The following is a 10,465-nucleotide window of genomic DNA, read 5'->3' on the forward strand; positions in this document are numbered from 1 at the left end:
CACACAAGAGGCTGTAACCGGCGCTGCGGCGCACACACTGGGCTTGTGAACGCGCTTGTCGGCGGCAGAGCAACAGTGGGCTAGCAGTGCCACCCCAAACTTGCGCCGGCAGAGAAGGGATTTGGTGGAAGAGAGGAAAGTGCACTGGGGATATTATTGAACTCAGCGAGGAGCTCACCTGCATACAACCCAGTGCGGGGGCTGAGAGCGAAGAGAGGATAAAAGACTAGGGAGGAGGTTAGGGGTGGAATACAACAGATGTGAAAGAGAAAGAGAGGAAGGAAAGAGAGAGAGAGAACAATTACGCCCACCTCCCCTCGTGGGAACCCTGGTGTGATGCGACGCTGAGGGGGGTTCAAGCGCAATTGGAGAGCAACCGTCGACCGAAAGACCGCCGGAGAGCGGCACACCGGTTATATGCGCAGCGGGCCCGAAAGAGAGGAGACATGCGCAGCACCGCGCGCAGCGCCGCCCATCGGCGGAGTGAGAGCGCGCTGGGCCGCACACCCGCAGATGTTGAGAGAGAGTGTTCGCTCTCACCTGGGCACGCGCCGGCGCCAGTGCGTCTGCCGCGGCTATGACGCAACACAATCCAACACAATCCACTTTAATCCAATCCAAGCCAAGCCAAGCCAATCGAATCCAATCCAATGCCCCTCGCGAGAGAGTGTTCACTATCGGAGAGGAGAGGGGTGAGCGGAGGAGAGTGCGGACGCCGACGACGACGACGGACCCACGCAGGAAGGACAGGGCCGCCGGCAAGAGATGCTCTCAGCGTCGCATCTAATAAAGAAAAAATCCCCCCACCACCCCGAAGGGGATCGTGCGGAAATGCGAATGCATTGGGTGCACCGATGAGTGCGCTGCGAGTAATTAGGCGCGCACTCCACTGCATTATATAGATTCCGAGCGCAGCGAGCGGAGAGGGTACGCGGAGAGGAGAGAGAGCCCCGCGCAAACACGCCAGCCCGCGCGCGAGCTCTCTCTCTCCGCCCGAGCTCCGCGATGCGAGCGCCCTCACACGCCCGCGCGCGCTCTTCCTCTCCCCTTGCCCTCCGCTACTCCCGCCCGAGCTACCACCTGCTCCGGTTGCTAGGCGAGCCACAGCTGTTGCTAGGGCGCGGAGAGATAACACCTGCGCGCGGACGCCGGCCAACGGAGCACGACAGCCCCCGACTAAGAAATGCATTCGAATTTAAAAGGGGGGCATTACATAGGCGACAGTGGCACGAGTGTTCGACGCAAGTGTTTGTTCAGTAGCCTCAGCTACAGCCGCTGGGTTAGTCCGGTGGCCTTGAGGTATGCCAGGAGGTGGCTGAACACTTCCCGAACAGGAGCTGGCAGGACCCGTCGGGAACAGCAGGTCCTGGAGTTCGTGTCTGGGCCTTCCGAGATGATGGAGTGCAGCCTGCAGCACTGCACTGTGTGCTGCGTTCTTGGGGCAAGACAGGAGCAGGTGCTCCAGCGTGTCGAGTTCGGGACAGTCGTCACAGGCGGGGGAGGTGCGTCGTCCTTGGTGGTACAGCAGGGCCGCCACCTCACAACAGTTGAGGCGCATCCGGAGCAGCATGCTCCGGACGTCCCTGGTTAGGCGCCCAGGCTGAACAGGCGGCACCTGGCCAGAAACTAGTCGGGGGTTCGGGTGTGTGGCCAGGGCTATTCGGGCCAGGATTTGGCGTGAGGCTTCGAACGCCGTCACGTCCTCGGAGGCGGGGGTCTCTGGCTGGTGGGCGCCCTTGGCCAGGGCGTCGGCCGCCTCATTGCCCGGGATGTCCATCTGGGCCGGCAGCCGGTGTAGCCGCACGGTGCAGCCGCGAGAGGCCACCGTAGCAGCTTGGCCGCCTGCGACAGCTCCACGCGTCCACTGGAGCTGGCCGGTTGGTCAGCCGACTGCAGCCGCAGGAGGGCTGGCCCGGAGTCCGCGAGGACGAGGGCCTTGCGGTCTGGGTCTGCCCGCTCGATCAGCAGGTCCGCAGCCAGGTGCTGCCCGGCAAGCTCCGCAGTGGTGGACCAGGCGGGGAAGGGCAGGCTGCACACCCGGCTGGCGCCAAGTGCCGGGGCGGTGCAGGCAGCTTCCGCGTTGCCCGTGCTGGGGAGCACCGACCCGTCCGTGAAGACGTGAAGGCTGGCGTTGTCCTCCAGCAGGGCGGCCACCTCCTGGTAGATGGCCTGCTGCAGAGTGGTCCTCTAGCTGCGCACCCCAGGCAGCTTGGTGGTGATGTCTAGGGCCTCTCCTATGCCAGGCGGGGGAGGCTCCAGAGGGGGTCGCTGCGGCACCACGATGTCCTCCTCGTAGATGTACAGCAGCATCATGCCCATCTGAGAGTTTGGGCGGCCACGAAACCGCTGTACCAGGACGGAACCCCATCCGAGCTTTTGTGCAGGCAGTCAATGTGGCGCATGCCCGCCTGGAAGGCTCGCAGCTTGATTTTCCAGGTGGCTGCCTCAGTGTATGTGGCAGGCAGACGTCCCAATGCAAAGACCGTAAGGGGAGTGCGGGAGGAGAGTTGAGTACGGCCGTGCTTTGGGGTGCCCGCTTTTTCGGCAAAATAGCGTGCGCGCAAGACGCAAGCCTAAAAGCCCCAAGAACGGCTTGGATTCTGCGCATGCGCAGTACGACACCCGAAGACACTTGGGGACGAGAGTATTCACGGGTGCTGAATGTTCCCACAGCGCTGTACTGAACATATAAAAATGCAATGTTTAACATAATAGCACTATTCATTAGGCAGTTTTAGCATATCGTTACCGTGTTTGCGTTACCGTTTACCGTGTTACCAGAAGCCGCTGGTGACGGTGAAGCCTGTGCCAGTAAGTTACCGTTCGCGGTAACTCTCGCGCTGCGCAGTAGACTCCCGCAAACACGGTAAACGGTAACGATATGCTAAAACTCTCTATTATGCAGTTTTAGCATATCGGTACCGTGTTTGCGTTACCGTTTACCATGTGAGTGCACAACGCGAGAGTTACCGCGAACGGTAACTTACCGGCACAGTCTTCACCGTCGCCGGCGGCTTCCGGTAACACGGTACACGGTAACGCAAACACCGTAACGATATGCTAAAACTGCCTATTATCACTGGAAGTTGATAAATGTTTTCCTTTCCTTCTCGGATTTCTCTTGCACATATCTAAATCGGCCTGAGTGCGCCTAAACAGGGAGGCAAACATTGAGCAAAAAAAATTCACAGCATATCCACGGGGTGAATGATGATGAGTGGGCGACGCTCCTGAGGGGAAATCATCGGTAAAACCGTGACTCTTCAGTGAAAGTTCGCCCACTACATCTGTGTCCGAACGTAACGTCTAGAAAGTCTCGCTTAAACCGCGCGTCGGCACCTTGGGGCTGAGCTCGCCTGATGCGTTTTGCAGACGCCTCACGAGCTCTCACTGCATCGGGGTCTGCCTGCCGACACACGCGCTTTCTCGCCGCTTCCCGTTCTCTGACGTTTTGGAGATCCTCTTCGCGCCGCAGCCGTGCCGCTTCGCGTACGGCAGGGTCCTCGCGACGTTGCCGTGACGCTTGGGCCTCTCGTTCTCGAACGCTGGGATCTTGGCGGCGTCGTCGCGCAGCCAGACGACACGCTTCGGCCTCCCGCTCTCGTACGGCAGGATCTTGGCGGCGGCGTCGCGCAGCTTCACGGAGCGCTTCTGCCTCGCGGGCTCGCACATCTGCAGCCTTATCCGTCGGGCGACTCCGAGCGCGCGCCAACAGCGAACGGATTTTATTACAACGCTCCCCGCCATCTAGTAAACAATCCAAGAACTAAACTAGAGGTAGCCAGGCCATCTAGTAAACAATCCAAGCGCATCTTTTCATCATACACAAGTACCGCCATCTAGTAAACAATCCAAGAACTAAACTAGAGGTAGCCACGCCGTCTAGTAAACAATCCAAGAACTAAACTAGAGGTGGCTACATACATACGTCGAGGATGGACAGACCCACGCCCTAAAGAGCTTCGCCCCTAAAACAGTGGTCGGATCATGGAGGAAATTCTTTCCTCCATGGGTCGGAGGCTGTAGCGGAGCTAAGGTGGCTAGAATGAAGTGGCGCCGAAGGAGCATCGCACACGCGCATCGGGCCATGTGCCTCAAATTCATACATATGACTACTCGTGGCGACCGTCGTAACGATCAGTCGCATGCGAATCGCATGCACTAATCATCCATGTGTCTCGGGCTTCGCTGCGACTACCTTTTCTAGGCAGTGGCGCGACGGAGTGCAATCCAGACATGCATCGCGGACGACGCCGGCGAAGCGTCTTCCTCCGCCGTCTGCTGCAGCGACAGCCATCGGTACAGTGAATTGTATCATCGGCGCAGTCGTGTGATGGCGGAACGGGCTGTATATGGTTGCTGGCAAGCATGAATTGCTTTACAATTCATCAGACAGCGATGCGACGGGCTCATAACGGGCGTTCATAACGGCCGGAGATTGGAAAAGAGGACGCGAACTTCATGTACTGCAAAGAAGACTGAATGCAAGGCGACACAGAGCTTTGAATTCATTTCGTTCGATTGAATTACAAGAAGTTACTGGACCACGAAGACCTACATGCTTGGCTGTAGCGGAAGGGCGGAACATAACAGGCACTCGCCTTATGGCAGCCCTCACAACGAAGATGAGAAGCAGCTTGTAGTCATGGGCACGTTACCGATAAAAATAACACTAGGCAGTTTTAGCATATTGTTACCGTGTTTACGTAACCGTTTACCGTGTTTGCGGGAGTAGACTGCGCAGCGCGAGAGTTACCGCAAACGGTAACTTACCGGCACAGGCTTCACCATCGCCAGCGCTTCCGGTAACACGGTAAACGGTAACGCAAACACGGTAACGATACACAAAAACTGCCTAGTGTTACAGTTACAGTTACCTAACCCAAAAAAGTAACTCTGTTAGTTACAGTTACCAATTTTCCAAAAGTAACACGTTACAGTTACAGTTACTACAAAAAGTAACGTCGTTACTTTTGCGATACTGTATAGAACTAAGTAATAGCTAACAAGATTTGGCTTATTTAATAGAAACGTTCGAAGGCAGGCGAGTAGTAAAAATTACATGTACTAAAGCCTACACGAGGGGAACCTAAAATGATGCACACTCAGGCCCAAACCAACAATCGTTGTGCACGCCTCATTTTTTTTATAACGGAAGTTTTCTATCCATCATAAGTAACTTTATTTTTTGTTGCTGCACTCTCGCTGCAAACAATTTATTTGCAAACATCATTGTAGCATAGAATTAGTTGTTTTTCAAAGTTGGAATCAGAGAGCTTCCCTCTATTGATGGCGAATACGTCGGTCCTCTGCTAAACAGACGTTCAGAGGGTGCGCAGGATGGAATCCCCGTATTCCGCTGTGTGAACATCTTTATCTTGGGGAACTTCGACAGCTCGCTCAGACTTGTTCCTGGATCGTTTACCAACTGTTGCACCTCGGTGGATGAGGGAGAGGCTTGCGGCAGCTGGAAGAATTCTTCTTCGTCGCTTCCGTCAAAACTTGCTGGATTTTCACTGGAAGATGCTTCCAGCGCTCGGTACTCTTCCTCGAAAATGTGAAATGTTGCCGCTCTCCGCTCTTCTACCGTCCAGGAGAGCTTGAACTTGGGATGGACTGCCGCTGCCAGGGCAAGACTGGTATCCTGCAGGTCGTGAGAAAACCTGTGCTGACATGGGTTACAGGAGCAATGTATGGTACACACAAAACATTTTTACACCCTTTTAGCCAAAAAGGGTGTAGCATAAGTGGAAAAAGGGTGCTGGGAGGCCTTTACACCCTTTTTCTTGAATCTCAACACCCTTTGCCTAGCTCTACAACCTTTTTGTGTGAAAAAAAAGGGTGTTGATCAAGTTCAACACCCTTGGTTTTTGTTAGGGTGTTGAAAGGGTGTGGAAAAGGTGTTCAGCTGTTCATTTATTAAGGCCATGCATAATAGCACGGTAAAGAACAAGACATCCCCTCATATACTCCTCTACTCGCAAGAAATTTTCAAACGCAAAAAAAAAATAATTGCTCGTATGCAATTATCGCTCGTTTCCATATGCGGTGCACCTCATGCCCCAAGTTTAGCTTTGGCACGTGAAACACCAACTTGAACCTTCAAAATTAAAAACACTATAGTCGTGTGGCGAATAGGGTGTTTACCGACTGCAACACGCTTGGCTTAATGTAGGGTGTTGAAACGGTGTGAAATAGGTGTTCAGTTGCAAAAAAAAAAACAGCGAAGCTGGGGGTCGACCTAGTTTCTTCCGGTGTCGCTAAGTTTTGTTGTGTTTGCTTTTGCTAAGCTTTGCAATGTTCTTGCTAAGCTAGGATGACCGCTGAAGGGTGAGGCCGAGTTTAACCGAATTTTACAAGGGTGTTCCAGTGTGTCCCCTCCTCCCCCCACTGTCAGGGGATACAAGGGGGACACAAGCTAGGTCGGTCCCCGGCTATGCTGTTTCTCCAGCCTTGCACCACTACTGCAAATCGTGCCAATTTGTTTGCCTTTTACTATTAAAAAAACCTAGTACCTTTGAAATGGTATAGTAAGAGGTGCGCATACGCATACGCCCCTTGTGCTCACACTCTAGCAAGCTCGAAAGCCGACTTCACTGTTATAATATTCTATCTGCGGTGGTGCGCCCTTTACAGGAGCTGCAGTTCTTTTTCTTTGTATTTTTTTTTTTGCTAACGCCACCAAAAATAGCTCAAGCTTAAAGAGCTCCACTGGTAATAAATTATGCCAATTCATATTGATTTAAACATCGTGAGGTACAAAACACCCACCACTCGCAGAAAATGTTCAGTCCACCCGTGTAAACAGGTACAAAATGCCTGACCCGCCGCGGTGGCTCAGTGGCTAAGGCGTTGCGCTGCTGAGCACGAGGTCGCGGGTTCGATTCCCGGCCGCGGCGGCCGCTTTTCTGATGGAGGCGAAAAGCAAAAACGCCCGTGTGTACGAGATTTCGGCGCACGTTAAAGATCCCCAGGTGGTCGAAATTAATCCGGAGCCCTCCACTACGGCGCGCCTCATCGCCTGCGTTGCGTCGGCGCGTTAAACCCCACAATCAATCATCAATCAGGTACAAAATGCCTCCAAAGTTGGAGGTCTCTTCACCTTTTTTCTAAGTTGGTGGTCTTTTCTTACACCCTTTTTCTTTACGCCCTTTTTCTTATTTTCGAACACCCTAATTTGTAGCTTTACGCCCTTCAGGGAAAAAGGTTTATAAAATAACGAACACCCTTTTTGAAGGGTGTTGAGGTGGCGGGAAAATTTTGTTTGGTATTTAATAACATTCTATAAGTTATAGAACACAAAATCTACGTCGTAATTAAAAAGTTTTTTGCAAAGCCGCGTGTTGATTTGTGTATTCTCATAGTAAAATTCATACTTCCAAAATTAGCGCTAAAATATCTGTTTTTGCGACAAGCCCACCGACTCGATTGGGGGGCTTTCCTATATAAAAGCAAGAGCACATATATTACTAAGTAAGTATGGTCTCCCTGTACCGCTTGCACCCCGTTGGTTTTCTTGCTCCATTCATTTGTGTTCCAACTATAACTTGTGCGTATTGACTGTTTGTGTTCAATGCTGCGCGCTCAGTCGATTCACATTGCCACTGCACATGCCGGATGCTCAACACCCTTTTTTTAGGGTGTTGAGCATCCTCAACACCCTTTAAAGGTGTTGAGCTCAACACCCTTTTTTCATCCGTACACCCTTTTGGGTGTACGGATGAAAAAAGGATTTTTACACCCTTTTCGGCCAAACAGGGTGTAAAAAAGTCTAGTGTGATACTGCTGGGGAGATTTCCCTTCGAGGTACAAGTTATATATAAAATCGGACAATCTTCGGTATGCACGCATTAGCGTCGCTGCGGAATCACGAGATGAGATCGAACGAGATTTCGCTCACCGCTTCGTGACTGCCTTTACTTTAGCGGCGGGAGGGACCGCTGAAGCGTTGAGTGAAGCGTTGGCTGTTGGACGCCCATGTACATGCATTGTGTGCCTTGCAAGATGTCCAGCGCCTTTGACACAGCGTACATCGCCTGAAAAAATAAAGAAATACAATAAACGCACTCCTTAATCGTAAAGAAATCATCGAAATATACCTTGCAGTATTCGTCAATGAAGCGGTATTCCTCTTGCTGCAATCGTGGCAACAAAATTTGCGTCGAATGTTGCGTCCACCCTCCCTTTCAGGGCTTCAGTGATGAACTTCATAGCGTTGAAGAGAATTCCATCGTGTTGCGTTCGGCACTGGGAGCTGTCTTCCCAAGGCAGTTTTTAAGTGCGAATGCACTTTATAAGCGACCCTGAATTCCGGCGACCGCCGTCCGTCCACATAGCAACAGCTGCGGGTGCGCGCGCTCCTCCTCCTCCTTGGCAACGGGGGGGAGATGGGCGCGCGCTGCCTGGCCGCTGACATGGCACATACCCACGTGGGGGATTGGCCAGGAATCTCCTCGTCTTCCTTGGCAACGGGGGGAGATGGGCGCGCGCTGCCTGGCCGCTGACATGGCACATACCCACGTGGGGGATTGGCCAGGAATCGGGCGTGAGAAGGGCTAATGCACCCGCTTAAAGGAGTACTGACACGAAATTTCAAAGCTGAGATCCGCTCTAGCAATCAAGTACAACGACAACACAAATAGGTGTCTGTGCATGGCACGACAACAACAATGACTCATATTTAGGGACGAAGATTCTTCTGCGTTTTCTGCGAGATTCAGGACTAGACAAAACTTTGTAATAATTTTTCCATTGTGCGCATGGCTACGTCTGTACGCGTTTGCGTCGTTGTGTACGCTTTGATTCCTTTTCCTTCTTAGGCGCTCTGCGTTCCTGGGCTCCATTCGCTCAATTTTTCTTCTCTTTTGCTTAACTTTATTTCGAGTTTTTTCCTTGCACTACATTGCGTGCCATTTTTATTCAACTTTTGTTTTCTCTCTATTGCTGCTTTCCCGATTTCTCACATTCACTTCACTGCATTGTAATCATCCCCATCTGGAGTAGCAAGCACTGCCGCTAGCAGAGCTGACCTCTCCCGCCCACATTAAAGAGCTCTCTCTCTCTCTGTCTCTGTGCATGGCACATACCCACGTGGGGGATTGGCCAGGAATCGGGCGTGAGAAGGGCTAATGCACCCGCTTAAAGGAGTACTGACACGAAATTTCAAAGCTGAGATCCGCTCTAGCAATCAAGTACAACGACAACACAAATAGGTGTCTGTGAATAAATGCATCTTTCTTTCTTTGTAGTTGTGTGTGTGTGTGTGTGATCTCTCTTTCGCGAACATTACCGAACCGCGCAAATTCAACTCGTGCATTCGCACTTTCACATTCTTCCCCTCGGGGAAATGCGGGGAAATTTTTATGGCTTCGGCTGCCTGCGCGGACTGAGCGTGTTTTTTCCAAAAAATCTTTAATTTTCCAAAAACCGCCCTCCCCATTTCGTCGTACTTCGCGTTGCTTCAGGCATTTTCGGCATCGACCGAAGCGACGAGGTTCAAAGTGTGCACGTGCGGCACGAATCCTGTGCCGTGGCTAGTGGATCTCGCGAGATGAGTTATTCGAACCACTTCCTAGCACCTCCGTGATGACATTTGCGACAACGTCTTCACCTTGTTCCCCTGTTCCTCCAGAGATCCTGCGTCATGAAAAGTGGGAATTACCAACAAAAAACTTAGCACGAAAACAAGAACTTGTGGTTGAACTTTTTTATACAGCATCAATACCATCTGGTGGGCTAGATGAATGAAGCATACGAAAAAAAAGCGCAAACCACTACGAAATAAATAACGATAAGGACAGAGCTCGCGCTTAATAATGACATTTTTAAAAAAGCTGTTGGTGAGACCAGAAGGGAGTGAGAGTTAATATCGATTTAGAAAAATCCTGCACCCGTCCGTCGAACGACGACGATGGTTGAACGCAAGGCTTTCTGTGGCGGATTCTTTGGTTGTCGTCTGAGTTTTTCAAACCACTTAAACCATGTTGAAAAGGAGAAATCGGATAGACGTCGGCTTCATAACGCGAGGGACTCAGGTTCGATTCTTGCCCCGGGGGAGCGTTTTTTCCCTTTCAGTTCAATCGGCGATTTCGTGTTACAGACGCCATCAATGCTTCGCTTTTAAGGGACGATAAACTCGACGACTACCCTGGCAGACATACATCTGTGGTGTGCTTTTAACAGAAACAAATATATATTATAACACAATAATGGGCTTTAAAATTAAAGATATCCTAATAAAACAGAACTCCGAGTCTTAAAAGGATGCTGGGCGATACAATGCGTGAAGTTAGCGTGTTGTACGCGCCTGCATCGATCGCGTCTCGCCTTATCTAATCTCGGGTCTTTGTCTAAAAAAAACAACAAAGAAATACCTCTAGAAGCTATGTGTTTTACTTTGGTACTGCACAAAATAATAAAAAACAATTTAGGTTTCGTCGTTAATAGTAGTTATAACATAAAACTA

At 51.4% G+C, this 10,465-nt stretch overlaps 1 long non-coding RNA gene across 1 annotated transcript; it reads right to left on the reverse strand.

The window, feature by feature from the left end:
- Nucleotides 1-5,147: 5,147 nt before the first annotated feature.
- On the reverse strand, nucleotides 5,148-8,271 carry LOC144159070 (uncharacterized). The gene is made up of 3 exons (XR_013320232.1): nucleotides 8,100-8,271; nucleotides 7,901-8,036; nucleotides 5,148-5,644 (listed from the first exon to the last, which is right to left on the reverse strand). It is a non-coding gene; the product is annotated as an uncharacterized LOC144159070 (long non-coding RNA).
- Nucleotides 8,272-10,465: the final 2,194 nt, after the last annotated feature.

The sequence above is a fragment of the Haemaphysalis longicornis genome, unplaced genomic scaffold, assembly GCF_048455015.1.
Source record: "Haemaphysalis longicornis isolate Haplotype H1 unplaced genomic scaffold, Haemaphysalis longicornis Haplotype H1 scaffold_10, whole genome shotgun sequence".
NCBI lineage: Eukaryota > Metazoa > Arthropoda > Arachnida > Ixodida > Ixodidae > Haemaphysalis > Haemaphysalis longicornis.